Source organism: Elephas maximus, chromosome 20 (genome assembly GCF_024166365.1).
Source record: "Elephas maximus indicus isolate mEleMax1 chromosome 20, mEleMax1 primary haplotype, whole genome shotgun sequence".
In the NCBI taxonomy this organism is placed as follows: domain Eukaryota; kingdom Metazoa; phylum Chordata; class Mammalia; order Proboscidea; family Elephantidae; genus Elephas; species Elephas maximus.
In genome coordinates this window covers 80,538,604-80,555,986 of record NC_064838.1, presented here as the reverse complement: position 1 = coordinate 80,555,986, position 17,383 = coordinate 80,538,604, and the positions used below count along the sequence as shown (strand labels likewise).

Genomic DNA, 17,383 nt, shown 5'->3' with positions numbered 1-17,383 from the left:
TAAGCAATCCTGTGAAAGGAAGTAAATGCACCTTTAGAATAATTAATTTACCTACAACTTTACTTAGCATTTCAACCTATAACTCTTCAGGAATAGTTTGGTAATATAATCCAGAGTCTATATGGACCATGATTTGACTAATTTTGGAAAGAAAATATTGCTACTGCTTTCAAAGTTTTCTCTGTGGGTGACATCATTTTTTTAAGCTGGTGGTGTCACAAGCGACAATAGTTCCTACGATAGTACAAAATTTGTATTTTTCTCTGCATAGATTGGTGGGAAATAGAAAGTGACACTCATCAGCAACGCTAGTGGATTTGCTGAGGAAAACGTCAAGTCAGGGTGTTGAAAGGAAATCATTTAAATAGTTGAAGACAGGGCTTTGAACTGGTTTGAACTGGTTCGGTTATGGCCAACGAAGCGACACCAGAACAGACTCGAATTTTTAAAATTTGAGTGGTCTGGAAGGCTAACCAGATGGGAAAAATTATGGGTTGCAGCTCTGAAATGGAAGACCTGTGAAAGGCATAGTGAGCTCTTTCAGAGCCTGATGTGTGACATGGGATTATTGCCAGGGCTGTGGACAGAGCCATACATTCAAAGCGGCACAGTGCACCGCGGTTTTAGAACCGGGCTCATGGTTTTCTACTCAGCTGGAGAAGAGATTTGGTTGGAATGTAATAGGCGTGCTGCCCTTGTTTTCTAAGGGGGCAATTAAGTTTCTAGAAGGGCTTCGACCTGTAATTTTTCCAGTTTCGGTTAGTGTTCCGCTGCACCCACATTTTAAAAATTCAGCTCTATTTCAGTGTTGCTTCAATGACCATGACTGAACCAAGCTGAACCAGTTAAAGTGCTGGTTGAAGAATGGCTGGAATTTCAATAACGAGGGAACAGAAAAGACTATAAAGGAAAACAAAAACAGATTCAAAATAAGCACAGAAGAACATACGTGAGTAAACTATTTTTTTCTCTCTTATTATCCTGCATCAATATGTGTTATTTGTTGAAAATGTTTTTACTTCTGTCTTAAGAGAACATTTTGATTAGCAGCTAATTTTAAAACAGACTTTTCTGTAAATTCTATAAACTAAGATGTCTTTGGATTGAGAAAGTGGTAATTTCAGGGAAGATTTGCTTGCCTTTTGGAGATGAGGTGATGACATACTCCAGAAAATTAAGGTGAAAGTAACAGAATTTAAAAAAAAAAAAAAAAAAAGGTTTTTGCCCTAATTTATTGGAGGACTACATATTATAAATAAAATAAGTAATACTCTATTTTAACTCTATGAAGAATAGCAGTAAAATCTGATCAAGGATAAAGTGTTTTGAGTTCTAAAAAGGACATCATGGAGGGGAGAAATCTAAGGGATCATTGAAATTAGTTCTTTTATTTTCAGATAAGAAATGTATGAAACAAAAATACAAGTCAGTCACAGCACAAAACAGAAGCCAGGCCTGGGCGTGAGTCCAGATCTCTTTTCTCCTTCCCATTTTTCTTATACGGCAATTAGCTGAAAGTGCCATGTCACCACTCATGCTAAAAAAAAAAACATGCTAAAGAGGCTAAGAAACATGTTTCTTCCTACAGAAATGTGTGAACTGTACATTTCTTACTTACTTTCTAGAGCTGCTTATATATGTAAGAATCCTGAAGTATTTGGTTTGAGGTTTTTCACTGAGACTTTCACCTAACTTATACTTCTATGTTTCCATTTACACATTTAAATGTGAGTGGCTAAAATGGGGCAACACTCAAAATTTAGGAGGTTCCCTGACTGTGCCCAATAAATTTGGTAATGTGCAAACTTTGGGATTAGGGAGCCAGGTTTAATGTTTAAGTCATCTTGTTGTTTTCAGTTTTTCACTTTTGAGGAACCAAACAAACCCATTATCATCGACTTGATTCTGACTCACAGTGACTTTATAGGACAGAATAGAACTACCTCATAGGGTTTCCAAGGAGGGGCTGATGGTTTCAACTCCCAGCCTTTTGGTTAGTAGCCAAGCTCTTAACCACTGTGCCACCAGGGACAATTTAGTGAAATGGTTGTAAAGTCAGGCTTTGAAGTCAGAAAACTCAGATTTTAAACCGCGGTTTGTTATAAAAAAAAAAAAAAAGTTTTTTTTTTTTTTTTTGTTATATACTTACTAGTCGTGTTACTATGTACAAGTTCATTAACCTCTACTAACACAATTTTAATTTATTCGTGTTGGTGTGCATTAACCTTAACACAAGGCCATTGTCATCTGTGCACTATTTTATCATTTAAAAGCAATTTTTTATCTGTCATCAAAGTGGAGCCTCTGAACCAGTCTCTGAATTATATAGAGCAGGGGTATAATTTCCTAGATTTCAGATAAAGAAAAACCCTTTTCAAAATAAATTAAATGACTTGCGAAGATAACATTTCAAGTTAGTGGCTTGATTAAGAAATACAGCCAGGGTCCCCCCTACACTATAAAGAATTGTTAGATTTTTACTGGTAACATACAGCAGTTAACAGGTGTTCCTACATCTGGGAGGAATTTGAATCAAGAAGGATCGCCAAGTAGGGAAATTGAGAATCAGCTGAATGTAGCCTTCTGAACCAAGACAACTACAGATTCAAGAAATGTTTTTAACAAACCCATGTAGTTTCAAAAGCATAAATGTGCCTAATTATTAAATTTTTTTTTATTGATAAATGCAGACAGATTGATTAACTGGCTTGCCTGAGAACACCCCAGTCGCACTTTCCTGAGAGGCTTAATTTAATTTAAGGCCCTTAATGAGCTTGTGGTGGAGGGGTTAATGTGCATATTTCAGGTGGATTTTAAAGCCTATCTATGTTATTTCTGTCTGAAAATTCTAAATACAATAAACTATTTTAAGAATAATTCAAATGAGGATTGTATCCAGTAGTGTTATTTTATTCATGAAATAACACTATTGAATATCATAAAAGAAATAGCCTATCTTACTTATAGGCAAAATATTACTGTAGTCTGATTTTGGAAATGGTTAAAACCTATTTCTCAGCAATTTTTCCTTAACCTAATTCTAGTTCTTCCAATTCCACTAAGGAAATTAAGGTCTTAGTCTTATAGTTTCAATACAATTACAATGTGATTATGTATTGTATCAGTGGCAATGTTAACTTAATCAGTAACAGGGTGAGTTGAGGAGAAAATTTAAGTAGGATTTGATTGAGAAGCCAGGAATGAGACTAGGGCTGAAAAAGTATAACATAAAAGTAAGACAATTTGAGAACTAATGGTAAAGACTAGTTGTAGGAATTTTGGCTTAAAATTATGAAAGAATTTGAAGAAACATATAGCTAGTGTCATTTTTTCGTCAATATCCACAATTCTAACAACCTAAGTTCACACCAGGTTTGGTCACACCCTATTCCAATGGTTCTAGTTTCTGTAACCAGGTCCTATTGGTTTGATATCATTTCTGTTAATTGATGGTTTTCACTGGCTAATTCCTTTCAGCAGTAAACCACCAGGCCTTTCTTCCTAGTCTGTCTTAGTCTGAAAGCTCAGCTGAAACCTGTCTGCCATAGGTGAACCTGCTGGTATTTGGATGCTGGTGGCATAGCTTCTAGCATCACAGCAACACGCAAACCCCCACAGTATGACAAACCGACAGATGAATGGGAAAACTGATGAGTCACACCATTCATATATTATTTTTCTCAACTTGCAATTAAAATCTATCATTGGTGGAAGGAAGAGATTTGATTAATGGATTGAGAAATTTTGGACTTAAAATAATTTCAAATTCTCAGCAATTTGTTATTGGCTAGGAGTCAAGCTTACTGAAATGTTTACACTAATATTTAGATAATAGTATTTACCACTAATATTTCTAGAATTTATAAGACAGGTTTATATTCTATTATTGAATGTCACAAAGATCATATTTTAAAGACAAGGCAAGTTTTTCCATTTTGTTCATATTCAACCAGATAAAATGATGGGCACCCAAGGTAAAAGGGTATTATGGCATAATGCAAAGAATAGAGCACAGGTCCCAACTTGTTATCTCCTTAGAAGTCACATTTTCTGAATCAAGTAGTCATTATCTGGGCAGTTCATGAGTTCAGACAAAATAATTGTATTGGACAAATATGGGGAAAAGGACATACGTAGTGGTTAGAAAGCTAAGAGTAATTTCACTTGTCGAATATAATAAACTGTATTGAGGGTAAAATTTTAATATAACACTCTTCTGCGTAGTCCTTTAAGGACATTTACTCCTGGTTTTATTTGGTGGTCCATTCAAGTTTGCTGTTTTCATTGATTTAACTGTAGGACTAAACATTCTTGTATTTTAATATATCAGCACACATCTCTCACTAAAGCACTAATGAAACACATAAACAAGAAAGCAAATAACATCAAAATAGTTCCTAAAGAACTTTGACATAAGCCTATTGGAGAGTCTTTCAGTTTTAAATATTTGTCTATAGATTTACATAGGTTTTATTTTTTATGCTTCCTTACTTGAAAATGGATTTAAGGTAATATATAATCCATTAGTTAGAAAGCTTAAACATCACATTCTTTTGTACACAATTAAAAAAAATATAGCTATATAATTTATACTTATTTCCTTATTTTTTTTAGTCCAAGAAGGTAAGAGTTATATTCTTTCCAAGTAGTATTATATATTACATTAGACTTTGGAAACAGACATTACCTAAAAATAAATGTTTAGTATTGTTGATTGATTAAGGACATTCATGTCTACTCAGGTTTGAATGGATCACAATTTCTGGAAGATTTAAAGGAAATCATCTAGCATACATTCACACAGAGTGTTACTAGAGAGACATTTTAACTGAACATTTGATTTTCATTCTCTAAGACTCTTGAAAGAAGACTACTGCACCATGTCAGTTTATTGTTCGTTGAACAGAATATGGTCATCACTCTTCTCAAGAAACACTTCTAAATATGGGCTTATGAATTATGTCATTTCAAGGGACTTATGTATTCTATGTACACTAGACCATGGAAAACAGCAATAACGTCACTGTATTTATTCTCTTGGGACTTTCTAAAAGCAAAAATATTGAAATCTTCTGCTTTGTATTATTTTACTTTGCTATATTGCTATTTGGATGGGAAATTTGCTCATAATGATTTCTATCACTTGCAGTCATCTAATTGACCAACCCATGTATTTTTTCCTTAATTACCTCTCTCTCTCTGACCTCTGTTACACATCCACAGTGACACCCAAAGTAATGACCGACTTACTGGCAGAAAGGAAGACCATTTCCTATAATAACTGCGTGACACAGCTCTTTACCTCACATTTCTTTGGAGGCCCTGAGATCTCCATCCTCACAGGGATGGCCTATGACCGCCACGTGGCCATCTGTAGCCCCTGAGCTACGCTGTCATCATGAGCAGGCAGAGGTGTAACACAATCATCACAGCTTGTTGTTTCGGAGGATTCGTACACTCTGCCGGTCAGTTATTTCTCACTATCTTCTTACCCTTCTGTGGCCCCAATGAGATAGATCACTATTTCTGTGATGTGTATCCTTTGCTGAAACTGGCCTGCACTAATACGCACACCATAGGCCTCTAATTCAGGCCTAATTGCTTTGGTGACTTTTGTTGTCTTGATGTTGTCTTATTTTTTTATATTACACAGGCTCAGAGCATATTCTGCAGAGAGCCGCAGTAAAGCTCTTTCCACTTGCAGTTCTCACATAACAGTGGTGGTTCTATATTTTGCCCCTGCATTATTCATTTATATTAGACCAGCCATAACTTTTCTGGAAGATAAAGTGTTTGCTCTTTTCTATACCATCTTTGCTCCCATGTTCAACCCTCTGATCTACACCCTGAGAAACATGGAGATGAAGAATGTCATGAGGAAAGTTTGGTGCCATCAAATCCTCTTGGAAGGAAAGTAACTTTTCAGAACCATTCCTGCTTCTCAGTCTTTGGTCCCCTGGAACCACAGCTCTGAATAAGATCAATTCCCATCGTCTGTCCTAACGTACTGTTTGGAGAGAGAAATCAGAAAACAGAAGACACATCCTCTTTTTTTTTTTTTTCATGCTTCTGCATGACACATTAGCAATAAGTTGAGCATTATTATTATTTATACTCTCCCCTGGTGGCAGGGTAGTTAGGAGCTTGGCTGCTAACCAAAAGGTTGGCAGTTTGAATCCATCATCTCCTGCTTGGAAGCTCTATGGGGCAGTTCTACTCTGTCCTGTAGGGTTCCTATGAGTCAGAATCGACTTGAAGGCAACAGGTTTGGTTTATTTTATTTATTTATTTATTTTGGTTATCTGACTTAATCTTTAAGATTTTGCTCATATGATATGAAATAACCAATTTCTTAAAGATAGAGTATTATATCACTTATTGGACCTTGTAGCAAAAGAGATAAATTACTATAAATTACTTAAAATGCTATGAATAAAACTCCTTCAAAATTTAAAAACATTTTACTGAACTACAACCATAGAAAACAGCACATATCATCCATATTCAGCTCATTAATTTTTACAAGCTGAGTACTATCATATAATCAGCACCCAGATTAAGAGTCAAAAATTACAAGTTAGAAGGCCTTCTCATGTCCCTTTATAAGTACTACCTCCCAAAGTAATCACTTTCTTTATCTCTAGGATCACAGATTAGTTTTATCTGTTTTTGTACTTTTTGGCAAAGGAATGATGCAGATTATACTCTTTGGTGTCTGACTTCTTGTTGTAAGTTTTATGATATTGACTTATGATGTGTGTATTTTCTGATTATTTATATCCATTGATGTACAGTATCTCATGGTATGAATATATGACAATTATTTTATTCTTTCTCCTGGTCCTATACATGACTAGTGCTGCAGTGAATATTTTCAACATGTCTTCTGGTGAATATATGTTTTCAACGGTTTTGTTCATCATGGTTCATTTGTAATTAAGACTTACAAATTTAAGACAGTGATTGTGTCTTGTGTAGCCTAGTATCTTACTGAAACAAAATAAAAGTACATGAAAGAAAAAAAAAGAGTTACCCGTAGGAAGAATGGAAAAAAAAAAGCCTTAGAAATACGCGAAACTTCTGGTATTTCTAGGGTCTATGTGATGAGGTGTGGCATATGCTAATTAATTTCAACCAACCTGTCAAACAGAAAAGCACTTAGAAGTAAAAAGAGAGGAGCAGCGGAGGAAAGATCTGACAAAGGTAGTTTACACAAGCTCAGAAAAAATTCCCATGGGTAGATCATCAGGTTACATTAGCAAGATTAACACATAGGAAATTACCACTGGGAAATATTATCAAATGGGATCCTTACTGTAGCATAGGGAGTTGCTTGGCATATTAAGTAAAACTGGGAAAATTCTACATCAGAGTGTTAAGAGGAAAAATATGTACTTCAGGTCCTCCAAGTAAAGACAAAACCAAACCAAACCAAACCCGTTGCCTTTGAGTTGATTCTGACTCATAACGACCCTATAGGGCAGAGTAGAACTACCCCATAGTCTTTCCAAGGAACAGTTGATGGATTTAAACTGCCAAACTTTTGGTTAGCAGCCTCAGCTCTTAACCACTGTGCCACCAGGGCTCCAAATAAAGATAGTGGGTCCAGATAACCACACACATCATAGAAAATGAGATCTTTCCTGGGGGATCTATTCTTGTCCTAATTGCAGAATAAACATGCTCATATGGATAAACCTAAAAGACACCATACTTAGTAAGGTAGAGGGTCGATGAAAAAGTGAAAGACTTTTGATGAGATGGATTGACACAATGGCTACAACAATGGGTTCAAACACAGCGATGATTGTGAGGATGACCTAAGACAGGGCAGTGTTTCATTCTGTTGTTAAGTAGGGTTATTAGGAGTTGGAACCTACTCTACAGCATCTAATAAAAACAATAACAAAACAAGGGAAAATTTCTTTTTGTCCAGAAATTATGCTGTCAATAAAAAAGGTACTGAATATAGGACAGAATTAGACTTTAAATAGTTTTTTCAGAACAAAACCGCATTTATTACAGTTCTCAGAAACAAAATATAGTATGAATATGTTTATGTATAAGTGAAAATTTAAAAACATGATATAGGATAAAGAGAGTCTCACAATTGTCCAATTTGTTAAAAAACAAACAAATTAACTTAAAAAAATGTTATTTTAATTAGTTGATGGATATACCAGAGAGATTATATATGCAGAAAGAATCAGCAAACTGAGTTTTAGACATTAATAAATTACTCAACACAGAATAGAGATGTAGGAAGATACAAAATGTAAAGAGACATTGGGAATAGAGTAAAAAGGAGAAATGTACTCTATCATGCTCCCGGATTTTGGAAAAAGTGAAAAAGATATTTAGAATCGATAGAAAAATATTTAGAAAAAAGTCCACAATGAAGAAGAGGAGATATTCTTAAAAAGACCCCAAGCTATCATCTAATTTCCCACACGGACTTTTTCTGTGAGTTGAGGGCAGGTGGTTTTTGGGTATCTGAGACAGAAAGGCAGAATTAACACTTGGTTGACAGAGTGTGGCCAGAGGGGGGATGATCTCCACCTCAAGATATTTGCCCAAATAACAGGGATAAGTTAAGGGTGTAGTGAATCTAGCTCAAAAGGTGGGAATGAAGTTAAATTGTTTTTAAAAATCTTATATTTTTGAGATTGTGGTAAAAGTGCCAATTTAAAGTGGACTATAATATGTCTAATATGTCAAGGATACATTTTTTAAAATAATTTCTACTTGTATAACTTTCTTCTTATGTCTTGATATTGACCAAACACCTGTCTGCATACATTAGCCTTTTTTTTAAAAAAATTATTGTGATATTTGACAAGGGCCCAATGTCTGTCAAATGGGGAAAAGACAGTCTTTTTAACAAATGGTGCTGGCAAAACTGAATGTCCATCTGCAAAAAAATGAGACAGGACCCATACTTCACATTATACATAAAAATCAATTCAGAAGGTGGGGCCAAGGTGGCTAACTAGTCAGAAGCTTCCACTGAACCCTCCTACAACAAAGACTAGAAAAAAGTGAATTGATTACATATATGGCGATCTATGAACTCTGAGCACCAAACACAGAACTAAGGAATAGATCTGAGCAACAGTGGAGGGAGAGACAGTACAGAAGCAGCAACGAGTTCCCGAGGCAGCGCCACACCTCAGCTCCAATTCGTTGGTGCCATTCTTTAGTGTGAATGTAGTGGGGCTGATGGTAGTTTCCTGAGACATGGCAGATTCAGCAAAGGAAGGCAAGCAAAGTGATGCACCCCTGACCCTGTGATGTGTCTACAGTGTAGCTGGCTGGGGATTTCAGGAAGCAGCTGTTTCAGTGAAAAAAGGCAAACAAAGTGCCGGCACCCTGACCCCCTGGTGTGATGCCGCTGGCCTGGCTCTGGGGTTTAGGACAAAGCTGCTTCAGCTCAAGAAGGCAAGTGCTGGATGCAACCCTCACCCCCTGGGGCAATCTCAGTGGGGACATAGCCAGCACACACAGGCTATACACACATCTGGAATCTAAGATGAAATGGCGCTCTCAACACAAGTGATTTTGTCTAACTTACCCTGAGCAAATCTAATAGCTTTTTCTTCTGAAAGTACTCTCTCCTATCTACCTGATCCCTCCCCCCTCTACTCCAGCTGGCTTCATTAGCAGTTGAATTCCCCGGGCCTGAGATAGAACGTGCATGCCCCCTCTGACCCATCATCCTGGCCTGGAAAAGGAGCAAATTAACAAATGGGGGAAAAATACTTTCCTGACTCCCCTAAACTGGAAGATCAGAGCAGAAGCGGCTCAAGTCCAGGTATAAGTGATACACAGACTTTAGCTTTCATCCCTACATGGAACCAAGTGGCTATTATAATGCAAGGGCAAATCTGTTAGAGGGCTGACTGTAATTGTTTCAGCAGGGCAGTGGAGACACAGGTTTTGGAGGTCTGATACTGCTCTGCCTATTAAACAGAGCCCTCACCTACCCACAGAAGGGATCTGAAGGCTGAGGCTCCACCCACACCACCTAGCCACCTGTGAAAGAGGTCAGAGGATAGTGGTACCTTCCAGTCTTTACAGGTATAAGCATAGGGTACCCTAGGTACAGCTACAGAGCCCACCCACCACAGCATGCTAGGAAACAGAAACTCTCCTTCCTCACTGATATTTGGGGGAAGGTTCTCAGCATCCTGCCCTCCTCAGGCTGTGACCCCCTGCCACTACCAGAAACAAGCACTTATAACCATCACCACTACACCTCTAAGATAGTAGGTGAGAGCCTACATCACACAATAGGTAACCGACTATCAGGACACCTGACCTGAATCTATACAAGAATAGTGAATGCACTCACAGGCTCATATACCTGGTAACAGCTCTAACCATCTGGTAGCAGGACATTAGTGCTTCAAAGGCTCCAATAATCAAGTTAGTGCACTCTAGTAGTCTATCTGGGTATATTGGAACAAAACAAAGCAAGAAGATAGGACACAATGAGCAAACATAAAATAAGTTATTACAATAACTTATAGATGGCTCAGAGACAGCTCAATATCAAATCACATAAAGAAGCAGACCATGATTTCTTCAACAAACTCCCAAAAAAGAGAAACAAGGACTCTCCCAAATGGAGATATATTCCTGGAATTGCCAGATGCAGAATACAAAAGGTTAATATACAGAACACTTCAAGACATCAGGGACGACATCAGGAACAAGATCAGGCAATATACAGAAAAAGCCAAGGAACACACAGATAAAGCAGTTGAAGAAATCAAAAAAGATTATTCAAGAACACAGTGAAAATTTTAAGAAGTTGCAAGAATCCATAAAGAGGCAGCATTCAGAAATTCAAAAGATTAACAATAAGATTACAGAATTAGACAACTCAGTAGTAAGTCAGAGGAGCAGAATTGAGGGACTGGGATGCAGAATTGGGGAGATGGAGGATAAGGCACTTGGCACCAATATACTTGAAGAAAAATCAGATAAAATAATTAAAAAAAAAAAACCCTAAGAATCATGTGGGACTCTATCAAGAATAACCTGTGAATGATTGGAAAACCAGAACAGGGAGGGATAACAGAAAATAAAGAGAGAATAGTTGAAGATTTGCTGACAGAAAACTTCCCTGACATCGTGAAAGATGAAAGGATATCTATCCAAGATGCTCATCAAACCCCATTCAAGGTACATCCCAGAAGAAAGTCACCAAGACATATTATCATCAAACTTGCCAAAACCAAATATAAAGTGAAAATTTTAAGAGCACCCGGGGATAAGCAAAAAGTCACCTACAGAGGAGAATCAATAAGTTTGGACCACTTGGCAGAAAACACGCAGGCAAGAAGGTGATGGGGTGACATATGCAGAGCATTGGAGGAGAAAAACTGCCAGCCAAGAATCATATATCCTGCAAAACTGTCTCTCAAATAAAAAAAAGAAGGCAAAATTAAGTCATCTACAGATTAACACAAGCTTAGGGAATTTCCAAAAACCAAACCAAAATTACAAGAAATACTAAAGGGAATTCTCTGATTAGAAAATCAATAATATCAGAACTCAACACAACACTAGAACACAGAACAGAGCATCCAGATATCAACTGAGACAGGGAAATCAAAAAAATAACATAAGATAAAAAAATTCTCAAATCAGGGAATCAGTGATGTCATCATGTAAAGGATGGCAATAAAGAGGGATGAAATAAAGAAGGCGTAGAACTTCCATATGGAGAGGAAATCAAGGTGATATAAGGAGGTACAAGTTAGCTTTATACTAAGAGAAACAGATGTAAATATTAAGATAACCACAAAGAAGCCTAACAATTCCACACTTCAAAATAAAAACCAGGATAAACATAAAGACTCAACAAAAACAAATTCAACTACAATGATAAAGAGGAACACACAATTTACAAAGACAAACTTCTCAGCACAAAAAAGTAAGTGGAAAAATGAAACTGTCAATAATGAACAAAAAAAGGCATCAAAATGACAGCACTATACTCACACCTGTCCATAATTATGCTGAATTTAAATGGACTAAATGCACCAATAAAGAGACAGAGAGTGGCAGAATGGATTAAAAAAAAAAAAATCCAACTATACGCTGCCTAAAAGAGATGCACCTTAGACTTAGAGATACAAACAAACTAAAACTCAAAGGATGGAAACACATATATCAAGCAAACAAAAATCAAAGAGCAGGAGTGGCAATACTAATTTCTGACAAAACAGACTTTAAAGTTAAATCCACCACAAAGGATAAGGAAGGACACTATATAATGATTAAAGGGACAATATATTTTTTTGGATATAAACATATTAAATATTTATGCACCCAATGACAGGGCTACAAGATACATAAAACACACTCTATCAGCATTGAAAAGTGAGATAGACAGCTCCACAATTATACTAGGAGACTTCAACACACCACTTTCAGTGAAGGAGAGAACATCCAGAAAGAAGCTCAATAAAGACACGGAAGATCTAAATGCCACAATCAACCAATCTGACTCCATAGACATATACAGAACACTCCACCCAACAGCAGCCAAGAATACTTTCCTTTCTAGTGCACATGGAACATTCTCTAGAATAGACCACATATTAGATTCCAAAACATCGAAATATTAAAAAGCATCTTCTCTGACCATAAGGCCATAAGAGTAGAAATCAATAACAGAAAAAGCAAGGAAGAGAAATCAAATACTTTGAAAGTGAACAATACCCTGCTCAAAAAAGTCTGTGTTATAGAAGACATTAAGGATGGAATAAAGAAATTCATAGAATCCAATGAGAATGAAAACACTTCCTATCACAGCCTTTGGGACATAGTGAAGGCAGTGCTTAGAAGTCAAATTATATCAATTAATGCACACATACAAAGAGAAGAAAGGGCCAAAATCAAAGAACTATCCTTACAACTTGAACAAAGAGAAAGAGAGCAACAAAAGAAACCCTCAGGCACCAGAAGAAAGCAAATAATAAAAATTAGAGCAGAATTAAATGAAATGGAGAATGGGAAAAGAATTGAAAGAATTAACAAGGCCAAAACCTGGTTCTTTGAAAAAATTAACAAAATTGATAAACCATTGGCCAAACTGACAAAAGAAAAACAGGAAAGGAAGCAAACAACCTGAATAAGAAATGAGATGGGAGGTATTACAACAGACCCAACTGAAATTAAAAGAAACACATCAGATTTCTATGAAAAATTGTATTCTAACAAATTTGAAAAACTAGAAGAAATGGATGAATTCCTAGAAACACACTACCTACCTAAACTAACTCGCAGTGGTAGAACAACTAAATAGACCCATAGCGAAAGAAGAGATTGAAAATGTAATAAAAAAAACCTCCCAACAACAACAACAAAAAAGCCCTAGCCGGAATGGCTTCACTGAAGAGTTCTACCAAACTTTCAGGCCATAGAAAAGGACAGAATACTACCAAACTCATTCTATGAAGCCAGCATATCCTTGATACCAAAACCAGGTAGACACCACAAAAAAAGAAAATTATAGACCTATATCCCCCATGAACTTAGATGTAAAAATCCTCAACAAAATTCTACCCAATAGAATTCAACAACATATCAAAAAAATAATTCATCATGACCAAGTGGGATTTATACCATGTATTCAGGGATGGTTCGACATTAGAAAAAAAATTAATGTAATCCATCATATAAATAAAACAAAAGACAAGAATCGCGTGATTTTATCAATTGATGCAAAAAGGCATTTGACAAAATTCAACACTCATTCATAATAAAAACTCTCAGCAAAATAGGAATAGAAAGAAAATTCCTCAACATAATAAAGGGCATTTAAAAAAGCCAATAGCCAACATCATCCTAAATGGGGAGAGCCTTAAAGCATTCCCCTTGAGATCGGGAACCAGACACGGATGCCCTTTATCACCACTCTTATTCCACATTGTGCTAGAGGTCCTAGCCAGAGCAATTAGGCTAGATAAAGAAATAAAGGACATCTGGATAGGCAAGGAAGAAGTAAAAGTATCTCTATCTGCAGATGTCATTATTTTATACACAGGAAACCCTAAGGAATCCTCCAGAAAACTACTGAAACTAATAGAAGAGTTCAGCAGAGTATCACGATACAAGATAAACATACAAAAAATCAGTTGAATTCCTCTACACCAATAAAAAGAACATCGAGGAGGAAATCACCAAATCAATTCCATTTAGAGTAGCCCCCAAGAAGATAAAATACTTAGAAATAAATCTTACCAGAGATGTCAAAGACTTATACGAAGAAAAGTACAAAATGCTACTGCAAGAAACCAAAGGAGTACTACCTTGCTCATGGATAGGAAGCCTTAACATAGAGGCCTCCCACTTTCTTCTTCTTTTTCAGTAATGCTTTACTTAACTGGGGCTTCTTTCTCTTCCACATGAAGTTGGTGATTTGTTTCTCCATCTCATTAGAAAATGTCATTGGAATTTGAATCGAAAGTGCGTGGTATATATAGATGGCTTTTGGTAAAATAGACATTTTTACAATGGAATTGTAGAACTACCCCACAGGGTTCCCAAAGAGCAGCTGGTGGATTCGAACTGCCAACCTTTTGGTTAGCAGCTGAGCTCTTAACCACTCAGGCACCAGGGCTCCAAGGTTGACTCAAGATACAACCTAATCCTGTGGACTGAGTCCTGCCTCATTAACATACCTGCCTCTAATCCTGCCTCATTAACATCATAGAAGTGAGGATTTACAACACACAAAAAATTCACATCGGATCACAAAATGGTCAGCAACTACACAGTTGTGGGAATCATGGCCTACCCAAGTTGACACACATTTTTTGGGGACATGATTCAATCCATAATAGTAATACTCTTTGTTCTGAAATTTTCTTTGATAAGTACATACATTCTCTTTCTTTTCCCTGATGTTAGCATTTTATATATTTTTTTCATCCCTTTACTTCTAACCTACTTGTGTTTTTATAAAGTCCATTTTCTGTATATGCAGCATTTAATTGGCTTGTGTTTTGTTTCCTAACTGGTAATGTCTGCTTTTTAATTGGAGTTTTTAGACACTTTCAACTGAATGTGGTTATTGATATGGTTGAGTTTATGTCTATCATCTTGAAGTTTTTTTTTTTTTTTTTTTTTGTCTTGTTTATCCCTCTTTCTTCTTCCTCTTCTGTCTCTTGGATCAACTGAGTATTTTTATGATTCTATTTTATATTTTTGCTTTATTAGCTATATTTTTTTTATTTTAGTGGCTGTTTTAGAGATTATAGTAGGCAAATTTAACATACCACATCTACCTTCAAGTAATTTTGTACTTCGTATATAATAACTTTACAATAATGTATTTACATTTCTTCCTATCCTGCTTTTATGTATTGTCATACATTTTATATCTAACATAGGCTGCAAGCACCAAATATATTGTTAATTTTAAAACAAAGTCTGTGATCTTGAGCCAATTATTTATTCTAAGAAGTTTTTTTTTTCCTGATTAATAGAGGTAAAAATTCTTATAAAAGTGTCTTTTTTAAGGAGTAAATCAGAACTGCACTTAAAATGTTTAATAGGGACCAGCATATAATTAGCTTCCAAAAATGTTTGTCAATATAATTGTGATTATTTACTTCAAGATAATTTATCTGAATTTGGTTTGGTTTTTTGTTTTTATGGTCACCTGATCTTTGACAAGGGCCCAAAGTCCATCAGATGGGGAAAAGACAGCCTTTTTAACAAATGGTGATAGCAAAACTGGATGTCCATCTGCAAAAAAATGAAACAGGACCCATACCTTACACCATATACAAAAACTAACTGAAAGTGTATCAAAGACCTAAATATAAAACCCAGAACTATGAAGTTCATAGAAGAAAAAATAGGATCAATGATAGAAGCCTTAATATATGGGATTAACAGGATACAAACCATAACCAAAAACATACAAACTCCAGAAGATTAGCTAGATAACTGGAATCTTCTAAAAATTAAACACTTAAGCCCAACGAAGACTTCACCAGAAGAGTAAAAAGAGAGCCTACAGGCTGGGAAAAAAAGTTTTGGCTATTACAAATCACACAAAGGTCTAATCTCTAAAATCTACAAGAAAATCCAACATCTCTACAACAAAAGACAAATAATAAAATTAAAAAATGAGCAAAGGAAATGAACACACATTTCACCAAAGAAACCATTCAAGTGGCCAACAGACACATGAGAAAATGCTCTAGATCACTAGCTATTAGAGAAATTCAAGTGAAAACCACAATGAGATACCATCTCCCCTCTGCGTTACTGCCACAAATCAAAAAGCAGGAAATAAATGTTGGAGAGGCTGCGGGGAGATGGGAACTCTTATGCATTGCTTATGGGAATGCAAAATGATACAACCATTTCGGCAAATGGTATGGCACTTCATTAGAAAACTAGAAATAGAAATACCGTATGATCCAGCAATCCCACTCCTAGGAATATATCCTAGAGAAATAAGAGTCATCACACAAATAAATATATGCACACTCATGTTCATTGCAGCATTGTTCACAATAGCAAAAAGATGGAAACAACCTAGATGCCCATCAACAGATGCTATACAACGATAAAGAACAACAGTGAATCTGTGAAGCATCTCATAACATGGGTGAATCTCGATGGCATTATGGTGAGTGAAATAAGTCAATCACAAAAGGACAAATATTGTATGAGACCACTACTGTAAAAACTCATGAAAAGGTTTACACACAAAAAGAAACAATCTTTGGTGGTTACGAGGGAGGGAAAGGGTGGGGACAGAAAGAATCTAAATAGACAATAGATAAGTGGTAACTTTGGTGAAGGGTAAGACAGTACACAATACTGAGGAAGCCAGCAGAAGAAGTACAAGGCAAGGTCATGGAAGCTCCATAGACACATCCAAACTCCCTAAGGGACCAAAGTGCTGGGCTGAGGGCTGTGGGGACCATGGTCTCAGTGAAAATTTAGCTCAACTGCCATGAGATAATTTATAAAGAAAATGTTCTACATTATACTTTGGTGAGTAGCTTCTGGGGTCTTAAAAGCCTGTGAGCCACCGTCTAGGATACTCTACCTGTCTCACCCCTTTGGGAGCAAGGAAGAATGAAGAACGCTAAAGATACAAGGGAAAGATTAGTCCAAAGGACTAATGGACCACATCTACCACGGCCTCCACCAGACTGAGTTGAGTAGAACTAGAAGGTGCCCGGTTACCACCACTGACTGCCCTGACAAGGATCGCAATGTAGGGTCCCAGACAAAGGTGGAGAAAAATGTAGAACAAAATTCTAATTCAAAAAGATAAAGACCAGACTTCCTAGCCTAACAGAGACTAGAGAGAACTTCAGAATATGGCCCTTGGACATATTTC

The 17,383-nt window shown here is 36.4% G+C and overlaps 1 pseudogene; it reads left to right on the top strand.

Annotated features, from left to right (window-relative positions):
• The first annotated feature begins 5,001 nt into the window (after positions 1-5,001).
• LOC126063810 (olfactory receptor 4P4-like) lies at positions 5,002-5,918 on the top strand (annotated as a pseudogene).
• The last annotated feature ends 11,465 nt before the right edge of the window (positions 5,919-17,383 follow it).